General features: G+C 43.6%; 39 non-coding genes across 39 annotated transcripts; all 39 read left to right on the top strand.

Annotated features, from left to right (window-relative positions):
* The first annotated feature begins 81 nt into the window (after positions 1-81).
* Positions 82-155, top strand: Trnai-aau. The gene has a single exon. It is a non-coding gene; the product is annotated as a tRNA-Ile (tRNA).
* Positions 156-403: 248 nt separating this feature from the next.
* On the top strand, positions 404-477 carry Trnai-aau. Its single transcript has one exon. It is a non-coding gene; the product is annotated as a tRNA-Ile (tRNA).
* Positions 478-1,043: 566 nt separating this feature from the next.
* Trnai-aau lies at positions 1,044-1,117 on the top strand. Its single transcript has one exon. It is a non-coding gene; the product is annotated as a tRNA-Ile (tRNA).
* Positions 1,118-1,203: 86 nt separating this feature from the next.
* On the top strand, positions 1,204-1,277 carry Trnai-aau. Its single transcript has one exon. It is a non-coding gene; the product is annotated as a tRNA-Ile (tRNA).
* A 546-nt stretch (positions 1,278-1,823) lies between these two features.
* On the top strand, positions 1,824-1,897 carry Trnai-aau. The gene has a single exon. It is a non-coding gene; the product is annotated as a tRNA-Ile (tRNA).
* Positions 1,898-2,140: 243 nt separating this feature from the next.
* On the top strand, positions 2,141-2,214 carry Trnai-aau. Its single transcript has one exon. It is a non-coding gene; the product is annotated as a tRNA-Ile (tRNA).
* A 726-nt stretch (positions 2,215-2,940) lies between these two features.
* Trnai-aau lies at positions 2,941-3,014 on the top strand. Its single transcript has one exon. It is a non-coding gene; the product is annotated as a tRNA-Ile (tRNA).
* An 86-nt stretch (positions 3,015-3,100) lies between these two features.
* Trnai-aau lies at positions 3,101-3,174 on the top strand. Its single transcript has one exon. It is a non-coding gene; the product is annotated as a tRNA-Ile (tRNA).
* An 83-nt stretch (positions 3,175-3,257) lies between these two features.
* Trnai-aau lies at positions 3,258-3,331 on the top strand. Its single transcript has one exon. It is a non-coding gene; the product is annotated as a tRNA-Ile (tRNA).
* An 86-nt stretch (positions 3,332-3,417) lies between these two features.
* Positions 3,418-3,491, top strand: Trnai-aau. Its single transcript has one exon. It is a non-coding gene; the product is annotated as a tRNA-Ile (tRNA).
* Positions 3,492-3,578: 87 nt separating this feature from the next.
* On the top strand, positions 3,579-3,652 carry Trnai-aau. Its single transcript has one exon. It is a non-coding gene; the product is annotated as a tRNA-Ile (tRNA).
* Positions 3,653-3,738: 86 nt separating this feature from the next.
* Trnai-aau lies at positions 3,739-3,812 on the top strand. Its single transcript has one exon. It is a non-coding gene; the product is annotated as a tRNA-Ile (tRNA).
* An 85-nt stretch (positions 3,813-3,897) lies between these two features.
* On the top strand, positions 3,898-3,971 carry Trnai-aau. Its single transcript has one exon. It is a non-coding gene; the product is annotated as a tRNA-Ile (tRNA).
* A 724-nt stretch (positions 3,972-4,695) lies between these two features.
* Trnai-aau lies at positions 4,696-4,769 on the top strand. Its single transcript has one exon. It is a non-coding gene; the product is annotated as a tRNA-Ile (tRNA).
* Positions 4,770-4,854: 85 nt separating this feature from the next.
* Trnai-aau lies at positions 4,855-4,928 on the top strand. The gene has a single exon. It is a non-coding gene; the product is annotated as a tRNA-Ile (tRNA).
* An 85-nt stretch (positions 4,929-5,013) lies between these two features.
* Positions 5,014-5,087, top strand: Trnai-aau. Its single transcript has one exon. It is a non-coding gene; the product is annotated as a tRNA-Ile (tRNA).
* Positions 5,088-5,174: 87 nt separating this feature from the next.
* Trnai-aau lies at positions 5,175-5,248 on the top strand. The gene has a single exon. It is a non-coding gene; the product is annotated as a tRNA-Ile (tRNA).
* Positions 5,249-5,336: 88 nt separating this feature from the next.
* Positions 5,337-5,410, top strand: Trnai-aau. The gene has a single exon. It is a non-coding gene; the product is annotated as a tRNA-Ile (tRNA).
* Positions 5,411-5,658: 248 nt separating this feature from the next.
* On the top strand, positions 5,659-5,732 carry Trnai-aau. The gene has a single exon. It is a non-coding gene; the product is annotated as a tRNA-Ile (tRNA).
* A 248-nt stretch (positions 5,733-5,980) lies between these two features.
* On the top strand, positions 5,981-6,054 carry Trnai-aau. Its single transcript has one exon. It is a non-coding gene; the product is annotated as a tRNA-Ile (tRNA).
* Positions 6,055-6,140: 86 nt separating this feature from the next.
* On the top strand, positions 6,141-6,214 carry Trnai-aau. Its single transcript has one exon. It is a non-coding gene; the product is annotated as a tRNA-Ile (tRNA).
* An 87-nt stretch (positions 6,215-6,301) lies between these two features.
* Positions 6,302-6,375, top strand: Trnai-aau. Its single transcript has one exon. It is a non-coding gene; the product is annotated as a tRNA-Ile (tRNA).
* Positions 6,376-6,620: 245 nt separating this feature from the next.
* Positions 6,621-6,694, top strand: Trnai-aau. The gene has a single exon. It is a non-coding gene; the product is annotated as a tRNA-Ile (tRNA).
* Positions 6,695-6,938: 244 nt separating this feature from the next.
* Positions 6,939-7,012, top strand: Trnai-aau. The gene has a single exon. It is a non-coding gene; the product is annotated as a tRNA-Ile (tRNA).
* Positions 7,013-7,258: 246 nt separating this feature from the next.
* Trnai-aau lies at positions 7,259-7,332 on the top strand. Its single transcript has one exon. It is a non-coding gene; the product is annotated as a tRNA-Ile (tRNA).
* Positions 7,333-7,577: 245 nt separating this feature from the next.
* On the top strand, positions 7,578-7,651 carry Trnai-aau. The gene has a single exon. It is a non-coding gene; the product is annotated as a tRNA-Ile (tRNA).
* An 86-nt stretch (positions 7,652-7,737) lies between these two features.
* Trnai-aau lies at positions 7,738-7,811 on the top strand. The gene has a single exon. It is a non-coding gene; the product is annotated as a tRNA-Ile (tRNA).
* Positions 7,812-7,898: 87 nt separating this feature from the next.
* Trnai-aau lies at positions 7,899-7,972 on the top strand. Its single transcript has one exon. It is a non-coding gene; the product is annotated as a tRNA-Ile (tRNA).
* An 87-nt stretch (positions 7,973-8,059) lies between these two features.
* On the top strand, positions 8,060-8,133 carry Trnai-aau. Its single transcript has one exon. It is a non-coding gene; the product is annotated as a tRNA-Ile (tRNA).
* Positions 8,134-8,220: 87 nt separating this feature from the next.
* On the top strand, positions 8,221-8,294 carry Trnai-aau. Its single transcript has one exon. It is a non-coding gene; the product is annotated as a tRNA-Ile (tRNA).
* A 248-nt stretch (positions 8,295-8,542) lies between these two features.
* On the top strand, positions 8,543-8,616 carry Trnai-aau. The gene has a single exon. It is a non-coding gene; the product is annotated as a tRNA-Ile (tRNA).
* A 567-nt stretch (positions 8,617-9,183) lies between these two features.
* On the top strand, positions 9,184-9,257 carry Trnai-aau. Its single transcript has one exon. It is a non-coding gene; the product is annotated as a tRNA-Ile (tRNA).
* An 86-nt stretch (positions 9,258-9,343) lies between these two features.
* Positions 9,344-9,417, top strand: Trnai-aau. Its single transcript has one exon. It is a non-coding gene; the product is annotated as a tRNA-Ile (tRNA).
* A 247-nt stretch (positions 9,418-9,664) lies between these two features.
* Trnai-aau lies at positions 9,665-9,738 on the top strand. Its single transcript has one exon. It is a non-coding gene; the product is annotated as a tRNA-Ile (tRNA).
* An 87-nt stretch (positions 9,739-9,825) lies between these two features.
* On the top strand, positions 9,826-9,899 carry Trnai-aau. The gene has a single exon. It is a non-coding gene; the product is annotated as a tRNA-Ile (tRNA).
* Positions 9,900-9,986: 87 nt separating this feature from the next.
* Positions 9,987-10,060, top strand: Trnai-aau. The gene has a single exon. It is a non-coding gene; the product is annotated as a tRNA-Ile (tRNA).
* Positions 10,061-10,957: 897 nt separating this feature from the next.
* On the top strand, positions 10,958-11,031 carry Trnai-aau. The gene has a single exon. It is a non-coding gene; the product is annotated as a tRNA-Ile (tRNA).
* Positions 11,032-11,278: 247 nt separating this feature from the next.
* Positions 11,279-11,352, top strand: Trnai-aau. Its single transcript has one exon. It is a non-coding gene; the product is annotated as a tRNA-Ile (tRNA).
* An 87-nt stretch (positions 11,353-11,439) lies between these two features.
* Trnai-aau lies at positions 11,440-11,513 on the top strand. The gene has a single exon. It is a non-coding gene; the product is annotated as a tRNA-Ile (tRNA).
* The last annotated feature ends 432 nt before the right edge of the window (positions 11,514-11,945 follow it).

Here is an 11,945-nt window from a genome sequence, read left to right as displayed (position 1 = left end):
TTTACTTCAGCGTAAATAATTTTAAGAGTTCATTGTTTGTAAGGTCGTGTCGATCAATTGCTCATGTGAAGCATTCGTTAAGGCCCATTAGCTCAGTTGGTTAGAGCGTCGTGCTAATAACGCGAAGGTCGCGGGTTCGATCCCCTCATGGGCCACAAATTTTATTGTAAGCGTAAATAATTGTAAGAGTTTATTGTTTGTAAGGCCGCGTCGATCAATTGCTCATGTGAAGCATTCGTTAAGGCCCATTAGCTCAGTTGGTTAGAGCGTCGTGCTAATAACGCGAAGGTCGCGAGTTCGATCCCCTCATGGGCCACAAATTTTAATTCAAGCGTAAATAATTTTAAGAGTTCATTGTTTGTAAGGTCGTGTCGATCAATTGCTCATGTGAAGCATTCGTTAAGGCCCATTAGCTCAGTTGGTTAGAGCGTCGTGCTAATAACGCGAAGGTCGCGGGTTCGATCCCCTCATGGGCCACAAATTTTATTTAAGCGTAAATAATGTAAGAGTTTATTGTTTGTAAGGTCGTGTCGATCAATTGCTCATGTGAAGCATTCGTTAAGGCCCATTAGCTCAGTTGGTTAGAGCGTCGTGCTAATAACGCGAAGGTCGCGGTTCGATCCCCTCATGGGCCACAAATTTTATTGTAAGCGTAAATAATTGTAAGAGTTCATTGTTTGTAAGGTCGTGTCGATCAATTGCTCATGTGAAGCATTGTTAAGGCCCATTAGCTCAGTTGGTTAGAGCGTCGTGCTAATAACGCGAAGGTCGCGAGTTCGATCCCCTCATGGCCCACAAATTTTACTTCAAGCGTAAATAATTTTAAGAGTTTATTGTTTGTAAGGTCGTGTCGATCAATTGCTCATGTGAAGCATTCGTTAAGGCCCATTAGCTCAGTTGGTTAGAGCGTCGTGCTAATAACGCGAAGGTCGCGGGTTCGATCCCCTCATGGCCACAAATTTTATTGTAAGCGTAAATATTTGTAAGAGTTTATTGTTTGTAAGGTCGTGTCGATCAATTGCTCATGTGAAGCATTTCGTTAAGGCCCATTAGCTCAGTTGGTTAGAGCGTCGTGCTAATAACGCGAAGGTCGCGGGTTCGATCCCCTCATGGGCCACAAATTTTACTTCAAGCGTAAATAATTTAAGAGTTCATTGTTTGTAAGGTCGTGTCGATCAATTGCTCATGTGAAGCATTCGTTAAGGCCCATTAGCTCAGTTGGTTAGAGCGTCGTGCTAATAACGCGAAGGTCGCGGGTTCGATCCCCTCATGGGCCACAAATTTTATTGTAAGCGTAAATAATGTAAGAGTTTATTTTTTGTAAGGTCGCGTCGATCAATTGCTCATGTGAAGCATTCGTTAAGGCCCATTAGCTCAGTTGGTTAGAGCGTCGTGCTAATAACGCGAAGGTCGCGGGTTCGATCCCCTCATGGGACAAATTTTATTGTAAGCGTAAATAATTGTAAGAGTTTATTGTTTGTAAGGCCCGTCGATCGTTAAGCTCATCCCATTAGCTCAGTTGGTTAGAGCGTCGTGCTAATAACGCGAAGGTCGCGGGTTCGATCCCCTCATGGGCCACAAATTTTACTTCAAGCGTAAATAATTTAAGAGTTCATTGTTTGTAAGGTCGTGTCGATCAATTGCTCATGTGAAGCATTCGTTAAGGCCCATTAGCTCAGTTGGTTAGAGCGTCGTGCTAATAACGCGAAGGTCGCGGGTTCGATCCCCTCATGGCCACAAATTTTACTTAAGCGTAAATAATTTTAAGAGTTTATTGTTTGTAAGGTCGTGTCGATCAATTGCTCATGTGAAGCATTCGTTAAGGCCCATTAGCTCAGTTGGTTAGAGCGTCGTGCTAATAACGCGAAGGTCGCGGGTTCGATCCCCTCATGGGCCACAAATTTTTTGTAAGCGTAAATAATTTAAGAGTTTATTGTTTGTAAGGTCGTGTCGATCAATTGCTCATGTGAAGCATTCGTTAAGGCCCATTAGCTCAGTTGGTTAGAGCGTCGTGCTAATAACGCGAAGGTCGCGAGTTCGATCCCCTCATGGCCACAATTTTACTTCAAGCGTAAATAATTTTAGAGTTCATTGTTTGTAAGGTCGTGTCGATCAATTGCTCATGTGAAGCATTCGTTAAGGCCCATTAGCTCAGTTGGTTAGAGCGTCGTGCTAATAACGCGAAGGTCGCGGGTTCGATCCCCTCATGGGCCACAAATTTTACTTAAGCGTAAATAATTTTAAGAGTTCATTGTTTGTAAGGTCGTGTCGATCAATTGCTCATGTGAAGCATTCGTTAAGGCCCATTAGCTCAGTTGGTTAGAGCGTCGTGCTAATAACGCGAAGGTCGCGGGTTCGATCCCCTCATGGCCACAAATTTTATTGTAAGCGTAAATAATGTTAAGAGTTTATTGTTTGTAAGGTCGTGTCGATCAATTGCTCATGTGAAGCATTCGTTAAGGCCCATTAGCTCAGTTGGTTAGAGCGTCGTGCTAATAACGCGAAGGTCGCGGGTTCGATCCCTCATGGGCACAAATTTTATTGTAAGCGTAAATAATTGTAAGAGTTATTGTTTGTAAGGTCGTGTCGATCAATTGCTCATGTGAAGCATTCGTTAAGGCCCATTAGCTCAGTTGGTTAGAGCGTCGTGCTAATAACGCGAAGGTCGCGAGTTCGATCCCCTCATGGGCAAAATTTATAATTTACTTCAAGCGTAAATAATTTTAAGAGTTCATTGTTTGTAAGGTCGTGTCGATCAAATGCTCATGTCAAGCGATTCGTTAAGGCCCATTAGCTCAGTTGGTTAGAGCGTCGTGCTAATAACGCGAAGGTCGCGGGTTCGATCCCCTCATGGGCCCACAAATTTTTGTAAGCGTAATTTTAAGAGTTTATTGTTTGTAAGGTCGTGTCGATCAATTGCTCATGTGAAGCATTCGTTAAGGCCCATTAGCTCAGTTGGTTAGAGCGTCGTGCTAATAACGCGAAGGTCGCGGGTTCGATCCCCTCATGGGCCACAAATTTACTTCAAGCGTAAATAATTTTAAGAGTTCATTGTTTGTAAGGTCGTGTCGATCAATTGCTCATGTCAAGCGTTCGCTAAGGCCCATTAGCTCAGTTGGTTAGAGCGTCGTGCTAATAACGCGAAGGTCGCGGGTTCGATCCCCTCATGGGCCACAAATTTTATTGTAAGCGTAATTATAAGAGTTTATTGTTTGTAAGGTCGTGTCGATCAATTGCTCATGTGAAGCATTCGTTAAGGCCCATTAGCTCAGTTGGTTAGAGCGTCGTGCTAATAACGCGAAGGTCGCGGGTTCGATCCCCTCATGGGCCACAAATTTTATTGTAAGCGTAAATAATTGTAAGAGTTCATGTTTGTAAGGTCGTGTCGATCAATTGCTCATGTGAAGCATTTGTTAAGGCCCATTAGCTCAGTTGGTTAGAGCGTCGTGCTAATAACGCGAAGGTCGCGGGTTCGATCCCCTCATGGGCCACAAATTTTACTTCAAGCGTAAATAATTTTAAGAGTTCATTGTTTGTAAGGTCGTGTCGATCAATTGCTCATGTGAAGCATTCGTTAAGGCCCATTAGCTCAGTTGGTTAGAGCGTCGTGCTAATAACGCGAAGGTCGCGGGTTCGATCCCCTCATGGGCCACAAATTTATTGTAAGCGTAATAATTTAAATGAGTTCATTGTTTGTAAGGTCGTGTCGATCAATTGCTCATGTGAAGCATTCGTTAAGGCCCATTAGCTCAGTTGGTTAGAGCGTCGTGCTAATAACGCGAAGGTCGCGGGTTCGATCCCCTCATGGGCCACAAATTTTATTGTAAGCGTAAATAATTGTAAGAGTTATTGTTTGTAAGTCGTGTCGATCAATTGCTCATGTGAAGCATTCGTTAAGGCCCATTAGCTCAGTTGGTTAGAGCGTCGTGCTAATAACGCGAAGGTCGCGGGTTCGATCCCCTCATGGGCCACAAATTTTATTGTAAGCGTAAATAAATGTAAGAGTTCATTGTTTGTAAGGTCGTGTCGATCAATTGCTCATGTGAAGCATTCGTTAAGGCCCATTAGCTCAGTTGGTTAGAGCGTCGTGCTAATAACGCGAAGGTCGCGAGTTCGATCCCTCATGGCCCACAAATTTTACTTCAAGCGTAAATAATTTTAAGAGTTTTTGTTTGTAAGGTCGTGTCGATCAATTGCTCATGTGAAGCATTCGTTAAGGCCCATTAGCTCAGTTGGTTAGAGCGTCGTGCTAATAACGCGAAGGTCGCGGTTCGATCCCCTCATGGGCCACAAATTTTATGTAAGCGTAAATAATTGTAAGAGTTTATTGTTTGTAAGGTCGTGTCGATCAATTGCTCATGTGAAGCATTCGTTAAGGCCCATTAGCTCAGTTGGTTAGAGCGTCGTGCTAATAACGCGAAGGTCGCGGTTCGATCCCCTCATGGGCCACAAATTTTATTGTAAGCGTAAATAATTTAAGAGTTTATTGTTTGTAAGGTCGTGTCGATCAATTGCTCATGTGAAGCATTCGTTAAGGCCCATTAGCTCAGTTGGTTAGAGCGTCGTGCTAATAACGCGAAGGTCGCGGGTTCGATCCCCTCATGGCCACAAATTTTACTTCAAGCGTAAATAATTTTAAGAGTTCATTGTTTGTAAGGTCGTGTCGATCAATTGCTCATGTGAAGCATTCGTTAAGGCCCATTAGCTCAGTTGGTTAGAGCGTCGTGCTAATAACGCGAAGGTCGCGGGTTCGATCCCCTCATGGGCCACAAATTTTATTCAAGCGTAAATAATTTAAGAGTTTATTGTTTGTAAGGTCGTGTCGATCAATTGCTCATGTGAAGCATTCGTTAAGGCCCATTAGCTCAGTTGGTTAGAGCGTCGTGCTAATAACGCGAAGGTCGCGGGTTCGATCCCCTCATGGGCCACAAATTTTATTCAAGCGTAAATAATTTAAGAGTTCATTGTTTGTAAGGTCGTGTCGATCAATTGCTCATGTGAAGCATTCGTTAAGGCCCATTAGCTCAGTTGGTTAGAGCGTCGTGCTAATAACGCGAAGGTCGCGGGTTCGATCCCCTCATGGGCCACAAATTTTACTTCAAGCGTAAATAATTTTAAGAGTTCATTGTTTGTAAGGTCGTGTCGATCAATTGCTCATGTGAAGCATTCGTTAAGGCCCATTAGCTCAGTTGGTTAGAGCGTCGTGCTAATAACGCGAAGGTCGCGGGTTCGATCCCCTCATGGGCCACAAATTTTATTGTAAGCGTAAATAATTGTAAGAGTTTATTGTTTGTAAGGTCGCGTTCGATCAATTGCTCATGTGAAGCATTCGTTAAGGCCCATTAGCTCAGTTGGTTAGAGCGTCGTGCTAATAACGCGAAGGTCGCGGGTTCGATCCCCTCATGGGCCACAAATTTTACTTCAAGCGTAAATAATTTTAAGAGTTCATTGTTTGTAAGGTCGTGTCGATCAATTGCTCATGTGAAGCATTCGTTAAGGCCCATTAGCTCAGTTGGTTAGAGCGTCGTGCTAATAACGCGAAGGTCGCGAGTTCGATCCCCTCATGGGCCACAAATTTTACTTCAAGCGTAAATAATTTTAAGAGTTCATTGTTTGTAAGGTCGTGTCGATCAATTGCTCATGTGAAGCATTCGTTAAGGCCCATTAGCTCAGTTGGTTAGAGCGTCGTGCTAATAACGCGAAGGTCGCGGGTTCGATCCCCTCATGGGCCACAAATTTTATTGTAAGCGTAAATAATTGTAAGAGTTTATTGTTTGTAAGGTCGTGTCGATCAATTGCTCATGTGAAGCATTCGTTAAGGCCCATTAGCTCAGTTGGTTAGAGCGTCGTGCTAATAACGCGAAGGTCGCGAGTTCGATCCCCTCATGGGCCACAAATTTTACTTCAAGCGTAAATAATTTTAAGAGTTTATTGTTTGTAAGGTCGTGTCGATCAATTGCTCATGTGAAGCATTCGTTAAGGCCCATTAGCTCAGTTGGTTAGAGCGTCGTGCTAATAACGCGAAGGTCGCGGGTTCGATCCCCTCATGGGCCACAAATTTTACTTCAAGCGTAAATAATTTAAGAGTTCATTGTTTGTAAGGTCGTGTCGATCAATTGCTCATGTGAAGCATTCGTTAAGGCCCATTAGCTCAGTTGGTTAGAGCGTCGTGCTAATAACGCGAAGGTCGCGGGTTCGATCCCCTCATGGGCCACAAATTTTATTGTAAGCGTAAATAATTGTAAGAGTTTATTGTTTGTAAGGTCGTGTCGATCAATTGCTCATGTGAAGCATTCGTTAAGGCCCATTAGCTCAGTTGGTTAGAGCGTCGTGCTAATAACGCGAAGGTCGCGGGTTCGATCCCCTCATGGGCCACAAATTTTACTTCAAGCGTAAATAATTTTAAGAGTTCATTGTTTGTAAGGTCGTGTCGATCAATTGCTCATGTGAAGAATTCGTTAAGGCCCATTAGCTCAGTTGGTTAGAGCGTCGTGCTAATAACGCGAAGGTCGCGGTTCGATCCCCTCATGGGCCACAAATTTTATTGTAAGCGTAATAATTTAAGAGTTTATTGTTTGTAAGGTCGTGTCGATCAATTGCTCATGTAAAGCATTCGTTAAGGCCCATTAGCTCAGTTGGTTAGAGCGTCGTGCTAATAACGCGAAGGTCGCGGGTTCGATCCCCTCATGGGCCACAAATTTTATTGTAAGCGTAAATAATTGTAAGAGTTCATTGTTTGTAAGGTCGTGTCGATCAATTGCTCATGTGAAGCATTCGAGGCCCATTAGCTCAGTTGGTTAGAGCGTCGTGCTAATAACGCGAAGGTCGCGAGTTCGATCCCCTCATGGCCACAAATTTTACTTCAAGCGTAAATAATTTTAAGAGTTTATTGTTTGTAAGGTCGTGTCGATCAATTGCTCATGTGAAGCATTCGTTAAGGCCCATTAGCTCAGTTGGTTAGAGCGTCGTGCTAATAACGCGAAGGTCGCGGGTTCGATCCCCTCATGGGCCACAAATTTTATTGTAAGCGTAAATAATTTAAGAGTTCATTGTTTGTAAGGTCGTGTCGATCAATTGCTCATGTGAAGCATTCGTTAAGGCCCATTAGCTCAGTTGGTTAGAGCGTCGTGCTAATAACGCGAAGGTCGCGGGTTCGATCCCCTCATGGCCACAAATTTTACTTCAAGCGTAAATAATTTTAAGAGTTCATTGTTTGTAAGGTCGTGTCGATCAATTGCTCATGTGAAGCATTCGTTAAGGCCCATTAGCTCAGTTGGTTAGAGCGTCGTGCTAATAACGCGAAGGTCGCGGGTTCGATCCCCTCATGGGCCACAAATTTTATTGTAAGCGTAAATAATTTAAGAGTTTATTGTTTGTAAGGTCGTGTCGATCAATTGCTCATGTGAAGCATTCGTTAAGGCCCATTAGCTCAGTTGGTTAGAGCGTCGTGCTAATAACGCGAAGGTCGCGGTTCGATCCCCTCATGGGCCACAAATTTTACTTCAAGCGTAAATAATTTAAGAGTTCATTGTTTGTAAGGTCGTGTCGATCAATTGCTCATGTGAAGCATTCGTTAAGGCCCATTAGCTCAGTTGGTTAGAGCGTCGTGCTAATAACGCGAAGGTCGCGGGTTCGATCCCCTCATGGGCCACAAATTTTATTCAAGCGTAAATAATTTTAAGAGTTCATTGTTTGTAAGGTCGTGTCGATCAATTGCTCATGTGAAGCATTCGTTAAGGCCCATTAGCTCAGTTGGTTAGAGCGTCGTGCTAATAACGCGAAGGTCGCGGGTTCGATCCCCTCATGGGCCACAAATTTTATTGTAAGCGTAAATAATTGTAAGAGTTCATTGTTTGTAAGGTCGTGTCGATCAATTGCTCATGTGAAGCATTCGTTAAGGCCCATTAGCTCAGTTGGTTAGAGCGTCGTGCTAATAACGCGAAGGTCGCGGGTTCGATCCCCTCATGGGCCACAAATTTTACTTCAAGCGTAAATAATTTTAAGAGTTCATTGTTTGTAAGGTCGTGTCGATCAATTGCTCATGTGAAGCATTCGTTAAGGCCCATTAGCTCAGTTGGTTAGAGCGTCGTGCTAATAACGCGAAGGTCGCGGGTTCGATCCCCTCATGGGCCACAAATTTTATTGTAAGCGTAAATAATTGTAAGAGTTTATTGTTTGTAAGGTCGTGTCGATCAATTGCTCATGTGAAGCATTCGTTAAGGCCCATTAGCTCAGTTGGTTAGAGCGTCGTGCTAATAACGCGAAGGTCGCGGGTTCGATCCCCTCATGGGCCACAAATTTTATTGTAAGCGTAAATAATTGTAAGAGTTCATTGTTTGTAAGGTCGTGTCGATCAATTGCTCATGTGAAGCATTCGTTAAGGCCCATTAGCTCAGTTGGTTAGAGCGTCGTGCTAATAACGCGAAGGTCGCGAGTTCGATCCCCTCATGGCCCACAAATTTTACTTCAAGCGTAAATAATTTTAAGAGTTTATTGTTTGTAAGGTCGTGTCGATCAATTGCTCATGTGAAGCATTCGTTAAGGCCCATTAGCTCAGTTGGTTAGAGCGTCGTGCTAATAACGCGAAGGTCGCGGGTTCGATCCCCTCATGGGCCACAAATTTTATTGTAAGCGTAAATAATTGTAAGAGTTTATTGTTTGTAAGGTCGTGTCGATCAATTGCTCATGTGAAGCATTCGTTAAGGCCCATTAGCTCAGTTGGTTAGAGCGTCGTGCTAATAACGCGAAGGTCGCGGTTTCGATCCCCTCATGGGCCACAATTTTATTGTAAGCGTAAATAATTGTAAGAGTTCATTGTTTGTAAGGTCGTGTCGATCAATTGCTCATGTGAAGCATTCGTTAAGGCCCATTAGCTCAGTTGGTTAGAGCGTCGTGCTAATAACGCGAAGGTCGCGAGTTCGATCCCCTCATGGCCCACAAATTTTACTTCAAGCGTAAATAATTTAAGAGTTCATTGTTTGTAAGGTCGTGTCGATCAATTGCTCATGTGAAGCATTCGTTAAGGCCCATTAGCTCAGTTGGTTAGAGCGTCGTGCTAATAACGCGAAGGTCGCGGTTCGATCCCCTCATGGGCCACAAATTTTATTGTAAGCGTAAATAATTGTAAGAGTTTATTGTTTGTAAGGTCGTGTCGATCAATTGCTCATGTGAAGCATTCGTTAAGGCCCATTAGCTCAGTTGGTTAGAGCGTCGTGCTAATAACGCGAAGGTCGCGGGTTCGATCCCCTCATGGGCCACAAATTTTACTTCAGCGTAAATAATTTTAAGAGTTCATTGTTTGTAAGGTCGTGTCGATCAATTGCTCATGTGAAGCATTCGTTAAGGCCCATTAGCTCAGTTGGTTAGAGCGTCGTGCTAATAACGCGAAGGTCGCGGGTTCGATCCCCTCATGGGCCACAAATTTTATTGTAGCGTAATAATAATTGTAAGAGTTATTGTTTGTAAGGTCGTGTCGATCAATTGCTCATGTGAAGCATTCGTTAAGGCCCATTAGCTCAGTTGGTTAGAGCGTCGTGCTAATAACGCGAAGGTCGCGGTTCGATCCCCTCATGGGCCACAAATTTTATTGTAAGCGTAAATAATTGTAAGAGTTTATTGTTTGTAAGGCCGCGTCGATCAATTGCTCATGTGAAGCATTCGTTAAGGCCCATTAGCTCAGTTGGTTAGAGCGTCGTGCTAATAACGCGAAGGTCGCGGGTTCGATCCCCTCATGGGCCACAAATTTTACTTCAAGCGTAAATAATTTTAAGAGTTCATTGTTTGTAAGGTCGTGTCGATCAATTGCTCATGTGAAGCATTCGTTAAGGCCCATTAGCTCAGTTGGTTAGAGCGTCGTGCTAATAACGCGAAGGTCGCGGGTTCGATCCCCTCATGGGCCACAAATTTTACTTCAAGCGTAAATAATTTTAAGAGTTCATTGTTTGTAAGGTCGTGTCGATCAATTGCTCATGTGAAGCATTCGTTAAGGCCCATTAGCTCAGTTGGTTAGAGCGTCGTGCTAATAACGCGAAGGTCGCGGGTTCGATCCCCTCATGGGCCACAAATTTTATTGTAAGCGTAAATAATTGTAAGAGTTTATTGTTTGTAAGGCCGCGTCGATCAATTGCTCATGTGAAGCATTCGTTAAGGCCCATTAGCTCAGTTGGTTAGAGCGTCGTGCTAATAACGCGAAGGTCGCGGTTCGATTCGATCCCCTCATGGGCCACAAATTTTATTGTAAGCGTAAATAATTGTAAGAGTTCATTGTTTGTAAGGTCGTGTCGATCAATTGCTCATGTGAAGCATTCGTTAAGGCCCATTAGCTCAGTTGGTTAGAGCGTCGTGCTAATAACGCGAAGGTCGCGGTTCGATCCCCTCATGGGCCACAAATTTTACTTCAAGCGTAAATAATTTTAAGAGTTCATTGTTTTGTTTGTAAGGTCGTGTCGATCAATTGCTCATGTGAAGCATTCGTTAAGGCCCATTAGCTCAGTTGGTTAGAGCGTCGTGCTAATAACGCGAAGGTCGCGGTTCGATCCCCTCATGGGCCACAATTTTACTTCAAGCGTAAATAATTTTAAGAGTTCATTGTTTGTAAGGTCGTGTCGATCAATTGCTCATGTGAAGCATTCGTTAAGGCCCATTAGCTCAGTTGGTTAGAGCGTCGTGCTAATAACGCGAAGGTCGCGGTTCGATCCCCTCATGGGCCACAAATTTTATTGTAAGCGTAAATAATTGTAAGAGTTCATTGTTTGTAAGGTCGTGTCGATCAATTGCTCATGTGAAGCATTCGTTAAGGCCCATTAGCTCAGTTGGTTAGAGCGTCGTGCTAATAACGCGAAGGTCGCGGTTCGATCCCCTCATGGGCCACAAATTTTATTGTAAAGCGTAAATAATTGTAAGAGTTCATTGTTTGTAAGGTCGTGTCGATCAATTGCTCATGTGAAGCATTCGTTAAGGCCCATTAGCTCAGTTGGTTAGAGCGTCGTGCTAATAACGCGAAGGTCGCGGGTTCGATCCCCTCATGGGCCACAAATTTTACTTTAAGCGTAAATAATTTTAAGAGTTTATTGTTTGTAAGGTCGTGTCGATCAATTGCTCATGTGAAGCATTCGTTAAGGCCCATTAGCTCAGTTGGTTAGAGCGTCGTGCTAATAACGCGAAGGTCGCGGGTTCGATCCCCTCATGGCCACAAATTTTACTGTAAGCGTAAATAATTTTAAGAGTTCATTGTTTGTAAGGTCGTGTCGATCAATTGCTCATGTGAAGCATTCGTTAAGGCCCATTAGCTCAGTTGGTTAGAGCGTCGTGCTAATAACGCGAAGGTCGCGGGTTCGATCCCCTCATGGGCCACAAATTTTATTGTAAGCGTAAATAATTGTAAGAGTTTATTGTTTGTAAGGTCGTGTCGATCAATTGCTCATGTGAAGCATTCGTTAAGGCCCATTAGCTCAGTTGGTTAGAGCGTCGTGCTAATAACGCGAAGGTCGCGGGTTCGATCCCCTCATGGGCCACAAATTTTATTGTAAGCGTAAATAATTGTAAGAGTTTATTGTTTGTAAGGTCGTGTCGATCAATTGCTCATGTGAAGCATTCGTTAAGGCCCATTAGCTCAGTTGGTTAGAGCGTCGTGCTAATAACGCGAAGGTCGCGGGTTCGATCCCCTCATGGCCACAAATTTTACTTGTAGCGTAAATAATTTTAGAGTTCATTGTTTGTAAGGTCGTGTCGATCAATTGCTCATGTGAAGCATTCGTTAAGGCCCATTAGCTCAGTTGGTTAGAGCGTCGTGCTAATAACGCGAAGGTCGCGGTTCGATCCCCTCATGGGCCACAAATTTTATTGTAAGCGTAAATAATTGTAAGAGTTCATTGTTTGTAAGGTCGTGTCGATCAATTGCTCATGTGAAGCATTCGTTAAGGCCCATTAGCTCAGTTGGTAGAGCG

The sequence above is a fragment of the Ctenocephalides felis genome, unplaced genomic scaffold (assembly GCF_003426905.1).
Source record: "Ctenocephalides felis isolate EL2017-DRISC unplaced genomic scaffold, ASM342690v1 CF-g0.4_SCAFFOLD_03072, whole genome shotgun sequence".
Classification (NCBI taxonomy): domain Eukaryota; kingdom Metazoa; phylum Arthropoda; class Insecta; order Siphonaptera; family Pulicidae; genus Ctenocephalides; species Ctenocephalides felis.
The sequence above is the reverse complement of the archived record's forward strand: the minus strand, read 5'-3'. Positions and strand labels throughout refer to the sequence as shown.